At 51.0% G+C, this 9,698-nt stretch overlaps 1 long non-coding RNA gene across 1 annotated transcript in view; it reads left to right on the top strand.

The window, feature by feature from the left end:
* Nucleotides 1-127: 127 nt before the first annotated feature.
* Nucleotides 128-9,698, top strand: part of LOC109444053 (uncharacterized) — a 28,490-nt gene continuing 18,919 nt past the window's right edge. Inside the window, exon 1 of the long non-coding RNA XR_002136776.3 lies at nucleotides 128-396. This is a non-coding gene — a long non-coding RNA (uncharacterized LOC109444053). The remainder of the gene's footprint in view (nucleotides 397-9,698) is intronic.

Raw genomic sequence — 9,698 nt, 5'->3', positions numbered from 1 at the left:
TTGTCTTCCCTTACTTGTGACTCATTTGATATATAGACCCTGAGATTCTGATTTCACTTCTAGTCTAGGACCCTTGAACAGGTTGGTGATGAGAATGAGTGTATGTATTTGGGTGCATGCACCTGTGCTCACTTGGGCATTGTACGCCGAGGGCACAGGGGATACCATTATGAAGCCAGACTTGGTCCTATCCTGTCTTCCAAATTAGGAAATTGACATTCAGAGGTAAAATGAAGGAGCAGCCAGAGAAGTGACTTCCCACAGCGGAAAGGATGCCTTTCATTCCTCCAGGCCTTCTCAAGATGGGATCCTGGAAAGTCATTCCTCCAGGATCATCTGCCCAGTAAGCCATTCAAGAGGACCCAGGGAAATGAGGAGCAGAAGGAACAAAAGCAGGTAAGGCTCAATTATTCATTGCGATTCACAGCCTGTCCATTCCCTGTCCCTACATGAGAGGACAGCTGGAGTTGGGTCTCATAGCAGAATGAACCTTTGAAAGACAGAAAGCCTGTTTGGGGGTGGGGGGGTGCGCAAAGGAAGCCATTAGGAGCTGGAAGAGCTGGAAGAGTCTGGTTGGAGAAGCCAAGCTTCACAGAGGAATATTTCCAGCCTTAGCCACAAAGCCAGTGTTAGCTGTGTGACTATGGTTAGAGTTACCTAAATTCTCTGGGCTTCAGATTCCTCATCTGTAAAATGAAAAACTTAAGGCCTTTTTTGCCTCTAATTTCTGTGATTCTAAACTGGTGAGTGAATAGGTTTGAGAGCCCAACTTGGGATGAAAGAAGGAACTTCAGGGCTGAAGATCCAGAGTCTTTTAAGGGGGATAAAGAAAGGTAATTGTGGGGCCAATGGGGCTTGAAATTGCTGAGAGAACTCTTGGAGTTAAGGAACCTGCTGGGACCAGGACAAGGTCAGAGCAGGAAAGCAACAGAGCCCTGGGGCAGAGGGAAGGCAGGGAGAGATCCAGAAAGCGTGCCACCTAAATTGTCTCAAGCTCAGGGTCTCCGCTCAGAATCCAGCTCACATGGCTTAGAGATCTTAGGGAGAAACTTCAAGTTTCAAGGGGAGAAAGAAACTATCTCTTGTTGGTTTAGGAACTCAAGAAAGTTTCTTGGGGAGAAAGAAACTGTTGATCAACCCTAATGACAGGAAACCTGCGCACTGATGTGCTTTGGAAGGAAATGGGTGGGAGGTGGGGACCTTTGCCTTGTTTCTCCAGAGTTTCCTAGTTAAGTTTCCTAGGTGAGAAAAGTTAGCATCCCCTGGACTATTATGATGGAGAAGGCATCAGGGCTCCCCCAGTGGCAGAGCCTTGTGGTTGAAAGCAGCAGCACTTCCTCAAGGCTTGCTGGAGTTGCTGGGGACAGAGTGTGAAGCAGATGGAGGGAGACAGTGGGGGGCACTGTGGGTAATGGAGATACCACCACCCCCTCTTATCTTGACTAGCAAGAAACAGGGCAGGTGAAGAGGGAAGTCTTGCTGCAGAGAGCCCATCTTAAAGGTAATGTCCAGAGAGAAAAGAAGCTCAGAGCACAGGCAGCTAGAAGCCAGCGGGCAGGGGAGGGGAAGGGAGGAGAAGGGAGGAAAGATATCCCTTTCCACGGATGTGCCTTGGCCCCTGCCCAGGCAAAGAGGGGCAGATTTTCTGTCTTGTCCCAAGCCCCTGCATCTGCCACCTTGTTTACCTCGTGCCTATTTATAGCTGCAGGCTCCAAGCCTGGCATGGGACTCTGCGATTTATATGACTATAAACCTCCAAAGGGCACTGAGAGCTGGCAGGGCATGGAGAAAGCCACAGGCAGGCTCCCAAGGTCAAAATGGCTACGCTCCCACCCCTGCTGACCTTACACCCTCTTACAGTACAAGAGGTTATAAGGTCAGGCTCTGGCAAAGGAGAAGAGATTGGTGGGAAGCCATCATACCTCTTTGATTCTTCCTACCCAAAGCTTGTCCAGTTTACGGTTTGGAGCAAGTTAGAGAGGATATGTTTTTTCATTTTGTTTTCTGCTTTAGAAGGGGGTAGAGCTCTGCAGCCCAACTCCCCACCTTCCCATCCGCTTACCAGCACAAGGGGAGAAGATTTGTACCGGGAGCATTCCTGTCCTCTGGCTGCCTTCTTGGGGTACCTTTGGAGGCCTGAGCTGGCCTGCCTCTCAGGACAGAGTATGATGGTTATCCAGTGCCTGGGCCCCCGAGCCCCATGGGATTCTGCTATAGCAGCTTATTGCCCAAAGCCTTCCCTGTAGAAGCAACCCCTCCTCAGCCCCCTGGCTGACCCTCTATTTTATGTCCCTCTCCATTGCTTCTTGCCCTCCAGTCCCCAATGTGTTTTGACGGCACTGCACCCCACAAAGTGACTCACGCTGTACCTGCTGCCCCTGCTCCCTGCTGCTGACTATCCCAGCTTCCTGCTATGTACTTCCCCCCCAAACTCTCTGCCCTGGTCCTTACCCCATGATTTATCACATGAGCAATGAGGCTGGGCATAGTTCAGGGGTGTGTGTGTGTGTGTGTGTGTGTGTGTGTGTGTGTAAGAATGTGCTGGGTAGGTGGATCAGAGAGAGTTACAAGTCACAGGCCAAACAGGTGTGAATATGAAGGAGAGGAGAAACCCAGAATGACCTTCTCCTTGACTGTTTTGTCATTTTCTCATCAACCTCTGGTCTGCTGGACTATATCTGAGGGCTTTTGGAGGGGAGCTGCCTCTCTTAGAGCCTGTGTGACCCATTGGCTATTTCTGACCCTTCTTTAGCCCTCCCCTTCCCACGACCATCTTGGATCTCAGGCCCCTCAGGACTGTTCCAAACCTGGTGGGAAGCAGGCAGAGCTGGGGTCAGGGGTTGGCTAGTTGGGATCAATCCTCTAGCGAGGGGAGGGGAACTGGAAAACACTAAACTATTGGTCAACATAGACTCCACTTGGGCTTGACTTTGGTCTTGGCCTCAGAGAGGGATTAGGCTCTGGGGAAAGAATATTCCAGGGAAAAGAGGAGGTCCCAGGCAGAGGGACTGATTCTCAGATCCACTCCTCCCTCCCCCTTTCCCAGCCTAGCCCATCCCTGGAGGTGGAGGTGCAAATGAATGGGCCACGTCCAAGTCCTTCCTTCCCAGAGGAGGGTTGTCAGGGACTAGAGAAGATTCCTCATTCCAGAGAGTCCCTTACACTCACTTACTAGTCCAATTTTTATCTAGCGCCTTCCATGGGGTGTGGGTGGGGGATCTGGGAGATGTAGGTCCGATGTGTGAGGACCTGGGGAGAAATCCGGGACGTGGGTAAGGCTGGGGTGCAGTGGAGAAGAGCAGGGAGAGAAGTCACAGGGCTGGGAGGACAGCACTCACCCTTTTTTACCCTCCCCCAGAGGGAGGCAGCAGAGGACCATGGGTATTGCCCCATCAGGCAGTTAGCCTTTTACTTCCCTTTGTGTCCACTGTTCACCATGGAGCCATAGGAGGGACTCATTGGTGTGAAGTTTTTACACTTCTAGCCCATGCCCCCCTGCTGGAGACACACCTTAGGGAAGTCAGCCTGTTCTTGATTTGGCCCCACGAGCTCCTCTATTCACTCCTAAGCAGACGCTCCTCTCCTTCACGTCTAGAGTTTGGAAAACATACTTTTGTCCACTCCCACCTGCTTCTTACACTCCTCACCCTCAAACCCCACAACTCCTTACCTCCCACATCCCCTTGGGGGCCATGATCCAGCTGAGTCACTACCCTGATGAGGCCCAGTCTCTCTGGGGGAACTGCTCTGTACCTACAGGGCCATGACCATGATAACTAGACTAAATTTACTGGCTCCCCACTCTCCCCTAGGGAGTTTTGAATGAGTGTCCAGCCCACATACTCCTGATGTCTTCTTCCTCCTACCCCCACTTAGGCACTCACCCAGCCACTTATCTGGGTATGAGGACCAGGTGTAGACCTGGAGACGTACAGGAAGACAGTCTCCACACCGTGGATCAGGCTGGCGCAGGGGCTGCAGGCAGGTGGAGACCTGACACGTGGCCCTGAGTGAGATGGAAAATCAATGCCTCCCTGCCAGCATGGCGTCTCTGTGGTCCCTCAGCCTGGTTGGAAATGTGTGTGTGGTGGCAGGGGTGGGGAGGGGGAGGAGCTGTGTGGGGGGCAGGGAAAACCATAGGTAGGTGGGAAGGGTGGGTGATAGAGGGGAGGTTAGGGCACTAGTCAAGGAAACTAACATCTCAGTTTATGGCAGCTCAAAGTTGGGAAACCAGAAGGAAACCAGAGGCTTCAAAGTTAGACTCTGGGGCAGAGAAACGTTTTCTGAGGGGCCGCATGGGCAGGGGGTGGAGGCAGCTAGGGACAAAATGGTCTTGGTTGAAGGATGATCTTATCCAAAAGGAAGGTAAGAGTGACCAGGTTTTCAAGAAGGCAGAGGGCCAAGGAGTTCCTTTGCAACCTTTAGAGGAGGGTGAGTGGCTGAAAGAATTGAAGACCTGAACTCTGGGAAGCAGAGCTGAGAGCCCAACAGAAAGGCGCCTGTGTGTCAGTAATCTGCTCTTTATTACTTGTTATAGCTACAGAGAGGCAGGGTGAGGGAGTGGCAGGACTGCACTTGTCTCTCTCACCCAGTCTTCTGTTGTTGGTTCCAAGAAACCTGAGACTCAGAGCTTCCACGATGTAAGGCAGCAGACACCCTACGGATCATCTAGCCTAGCACCCATTTTACAGGGAGGGAAAGGGAGGCTCGGGGAGGAAAGGAAGCCCTAGGTCCCAGACTATTCCACCATCTTGAATCCTGCCTGGCCATCCCCCAGTGGAGCTCTCAGACCCCAATTCAGCCTCATCCTATGGAACTCCAGGTAAATCTGCCTGCCCCATAGATTTGTTCCCAGATTAAATGCTGCCGTACCCCACCGTGGTTGCTGCTCAATGTGTAGACCCCTCCAGATCTGCCTGATTGAGGATCCCTGGTTGGAAAACCTCCCCTCCCTTTCCTATTCCAGATTGGGGCTTCCTAAGGATTCCCTTTACAACTTGAGATGTCATTGTCTTTCTAGTAAAACGTCTTTCCCACTCTGCCTCTGCCTCTCCCTCTTTCTCTCTTTTCTAACCCTCCTCCAGCCCCCACCGATCCCTCCTCAAGATAGAGCCTCTGAACTGCTGAGATGAATCTCTTAAGCTCATAGTTCTGGCCTGTGTTCCTGGTAATTGAGTTGTGCTCCCTGGTTGTGATGGGGGAGGGGGCAGTGGCCGTCTGGTCTGGTCCTCCTCCCTCTGGCTTGCCCTCCCGCCCCACTGTGATCCAGCAGAGAGGGCGAAGAGGAGGTAGGGATGCTTTCTTTTCCTTAGACCGCCTTCCCTAGCTCGCGATCTCCCCCTCTCCTCCTCCCCTCCTTCATCTCTGGCACAAATCACATGGTGACAGCCCCATCCAACCTGTGGGGAAGGGTTTGTAAATGTGTCTTCCTTAGCTCTGATCTCCAAATTGTTCCTTTTATTGCATTTGTCACGGTGAAGATTAAAGTCCCTGGGTGGCCTGCACCACAAATCACAGAGTCTGCTCAGGGAGCGGCTGCAGGTTGGGAACTGATGGAGAGGTCTGGGCCCTGTTACAGAGTGTGTGTGTGTGTGTGTGTGTGTGTGTGTGTGTGTGTGTCTCGTGTGGGCTTGCACCCAGAAACAGGAAGATGTGCCCCTTGTGTTGTGATTCTAAGCTGTTAGCCCTCTTTGTAGCAGAGTTTGTGACATCTTCCTTCAGGCTGTCTTCCAGGATCACCCTGCCTGTTCCATAGTGGGAATCGCTATCTACATTGATCTCTCCTATCTCTTCCATCAGGCAGGAGGGAAAGCAGTGTTCACATCATAGATATTTCAAGATATCCCTCTGGATCTCTGCCCACAGGAGCACTCTGAATGGGTCAAGGGCAGTGCTGGCCCAAAGCCCCCATGGGACTCCCGTCCAGGCCCCAGAAGAACAATTGACCTTCTCCTGCCCTAGTACCCGCAGGCCCTGACTTACTTTCTCATCCTGGGTGCAGAGGTGGGGCACAGCTGAGACAGAGGAGATGGAGCTGACAGACCAAGAGGACAAAAGCTCCCTTGTACACACACACTGAAAAACAGTCCCTTTCCTATCCCCTTATGAGGTGGGCTTCCTGCCTGTCCCTCATGCACATTCATAACATTCAAATTTATGCTGTAATCTCCACCGCTCCATATGTATGAGCCTTTGATGGGTGTTTGGGTTTATGGGATGCACCCAGCCCTTCGTTTCCCTCACCCGCCCACCGCCTCCAACCACTGCAAAGACACTCGTACATAATTGACATCGGCAGATTCTTTCATTATACAAGATTTAGCATCTGCTCGGGGATCGCTTGCTCCTCACTCACTATAGATGACTTTTCCCCGCATTTCCTATTATCAATTCAAATTAGCCCCATTTCCCCACCCGACCAGTGCAGCGTTTACACTTGACAGTGAGGAAACAGCAAGGCTGTAATGGGCTCCTCAATTATTTAGGCCCAGTTAGGCCAGGACACAGAAGGCCTCAACAAGGGGGTAGGCTGAGGAAGGGTCATAGTGAGAGGGAGAATAGGGTAGCCACTACATGGTCTCAGTTTGGCTTTGTTATAGCCCTGCACCCTCATTTCCACCCTGGGGAGCCCTCCCTTTCTCATCTTATCTCTAAAGAGTGGGACAGTCCTTTCCTGCCTTCACCCTCAACAGCAGCTCCTTTCCCCCTCAGACCCTTCTCATCACCCCCATTCTGAATTTGCTCCACATGAGTACCTAATGGGCTACCAGCATAAACCAAAGACGATGTCGTTAGCACCAGCCAGGCCGGTCCCCTTCCCTTAAGATGTCTCTCTATCTTAAAGTGCGCCTCGTGAAGAATTGAGGGGCTAGGGTTTCAGAGACTGTGGCAGAGAGAGACAGAATCAGTGAAAGAGATTCAAGCTAAGGAACCCTAGGAAGAGAGAAGCACAGACCCAGAAACGGAGAGACACATGAGAGCCTGAGGAAGCTGAGGAAAATGCTGCCTGGGCTTTGGGAGAAGTCACAGGAAAGCAGAGAGGCTTGGGGAGGCCCTTTCTCAGACCACACTGGCTGTGTAATTAGGTCATTGCTGCCCACCCGCTGATCTGACTAGTCCAAGCCCAGCCTCCTGTAATAGCTCTTGGACCCAGTGGCTATTCAGGAATCACAGGCTCTCCCGAGCCCACTAAATGGCCCAAGTACAGGGCAGAAGCTCCTGGTCAGCAGGCTGGGCCTAGGGCCTGATTTCAGTCAATCTTGGCCATCTCAAACAGGGCCCTGCACCCCTCCCCTTCACCCCTCCCCTCTTCTTTTCAGCCCCCAGCCCCTCCCCTTCCCCAGCCCAGATCAGTTTCCAAGGGCAGTAATGGGGGAGGTAGCAGGCAGGGGTCCAAGAGGTACTGGGATTAGAGGTGTCTTTCCCATGCTTGGCTTCTCCAGAATCAAAGAATTCCTCTGCCTGATTGGATTTACCCTAAGTCACAGGCGTGTGGGACTTTTTTTTCCCTCAGCAACAGCTGGAAACAGCCCTAAATATGATTAATTAACGCTGTAAAAAGCCCCGGACACAATTAAGATTTATGTGTGTGTGTGTGTGTGTGTGTGTGTGTGTGTGTGTTTGGGGGAGGGCAACAGTGGGGGGAGGCGGGTGGATTGCCAGCCACCCACAGGGCCCTCCAGGGGAGTGCAGTGACATTTCTTGAGAGACATTCCTTTGACACCCATCCCAGGTAGGGGTCATTTTATCCAACCTCCAGCTTTTGAGTAGATTAGCCCCTTCCTCTGTCCCAGAGGCACTGGGCAATTTTCTGTTCTCCCTTCCCTGATAACAGGGAGTTCCTGGGACAATTGCCTCATCTCTCTTCCCTCTATTACAAGCAGAATATTCTTTGGCACACCTCAGTTCCCCTTGTGGGTCATTTTAGGGATCAGGGACATAGTTACAATCCCCCAACAGAGCTGTACAGACACAAGTCCAAAGGGGCATAAAATAGGACCTTTAGAGGAATCTGAAGAAAAAAATGAGCCACCAGCCAAGCTTCCTGCGTTGGGAGATATCTCATTTTTGTCTCAAAGACTCTAAGACAGGACAGAAGTCATCACCTTGGACTCTTCCCTACACCTCTAAGATGACAAACCCTTATTTGATGAGCCCTCTCCTGACTTCCGTGTGATTTGGGTTGTCGTTCCCTAAGGTGTGGACGTCACAGTTTTGATAAGATGCTGGTAATAATCAATGTTATTTATAATCATGAAAAGGAAGGCGACAGGAGAACAGACAATTCCAAACAGTAAATCATCTGAAAATTGGTTCTCAGGAATATTTGAAGGAGTATTGGAATTTTCATATAATTTATTTTATTTATTGCAACTGATTTATCTACTTCTGTTTTGCTGAAATGACCGAGCCCAGGAAGCGTTTGCCTAGGTTCTAGGCACACTGATGGCCAAGATAAAATGGACCAGAAGGATCATAGCAAAGCCCTAGACTCTACATCTCTTCTTGGGATCCTTCTAAAGTCAGTGTCCTGAGTCCCTGGGAACTGACTCTGCTTTATGGCCTCGTCACCATGGGAGGGACCAAAGAAGGGATACCTGGGTGATGCTTGGGAGAGGGCCATCACTCATCCTGATGGAGTTCATAACAAACATGAACTTACACCACTGGGGACTGGAGTTCAATTTCCTGATATCAAAGGCCAAGGAGTGTATGGACATGGCCTGTCTGTCAGTCCCCTGCCCCAATACGAATGTTGTGAGAATTAAAAGCAGGAGGCGCCTTCCAGGGGCCCCAGATACATATGTGATGTCTCTACCACATGGGTCAACTGTGCAGAGTGCTCCCCTCACCCCATTTCCATTTACGCCCTTTGGGCTTTACAGAATGCCCTTACCAGGGAGAGGGAAGAAGGGGTGAGAGTGTGAGCAGTAGACTTGGGTCTCACTGCGTGAACAGAGAGGAGGAGGCAGAGAAGTGAGAGATTGGCAAGAGGTAGACGGGAAGACAAGCTGTGGGTGGGCGCTCCCGTGTGAGGGTCCTTATGCTTTCTTCCAGACGCTCTTGCTTCTTTGGGGTCTGATATTGGTGTATACACAGATGGCCCCATGCATCTTTATGGGTCAGTGTGTCTCTGCATGTGTTGTACCTCCACTCTGTTCAGTAACTTTGTGACCCTATGGCTAGGGATGGGTGTGTCACCAGAAAGATCAGTAAACTAGGGAGTAACCCAGTACACCCAAACCAGGCCCACCTGTGTCTTTGATTTGCTGAGCAGTGTTTAAAACAAACAAACAAACATGGAATTGAATGCCTTTAGAGAGGCATGTGCTTTTGAGGTCCAGCCACACACCACACCCTTCCCTATTGCATCTCACTGGTTTTCATGTTTATCTGTCTGGCACTGAAGTCTGGAGTCTGTGACTTCTGAAGAGAAGGAGATATGCTCCTATTTGTCCATGAATTGGCTCCTGGATAAGTAGCCTCCTTCAGAGACAAAGTCTGGGTCTAACTACCAGATTCTCTGGGACTGAGGGATACTGGGAACCACTTTCTTTTTTTCAGAGTCAGTTAGGAACACCTGTACTGAGGGAAGGCTGAGGGAAGGGAAGAAGTCCCATCTTTCCATGAGAGAGAGATTCAAGATCATACAGGTGAGACTGGAACCCTGGCTGCCTCAGTGGAACTCAGATCTCATT

Source organism: Rhinolophus sinicus, chromosome 15, assembly GCF_057876585.1.
Source record: "Rhinolophus sinicus isolate RSI-liver-muscle chromosome 15, RSI-T2T, whole genome shotgun sequence".
Classification (NCBI taxonomy): domain Eukaryota; kingdom Metazoa; phylum Chordata; class Mammalia; order Chiroptera; family Rhinolophidae; genus Rhinolophus; species Rhinolophus sinicus.
The sequence above is the reverse complement of the archived record's forward strand: the minus strand, read 5'-3'. Positions and strand labels throughout refer to the sequence as shown.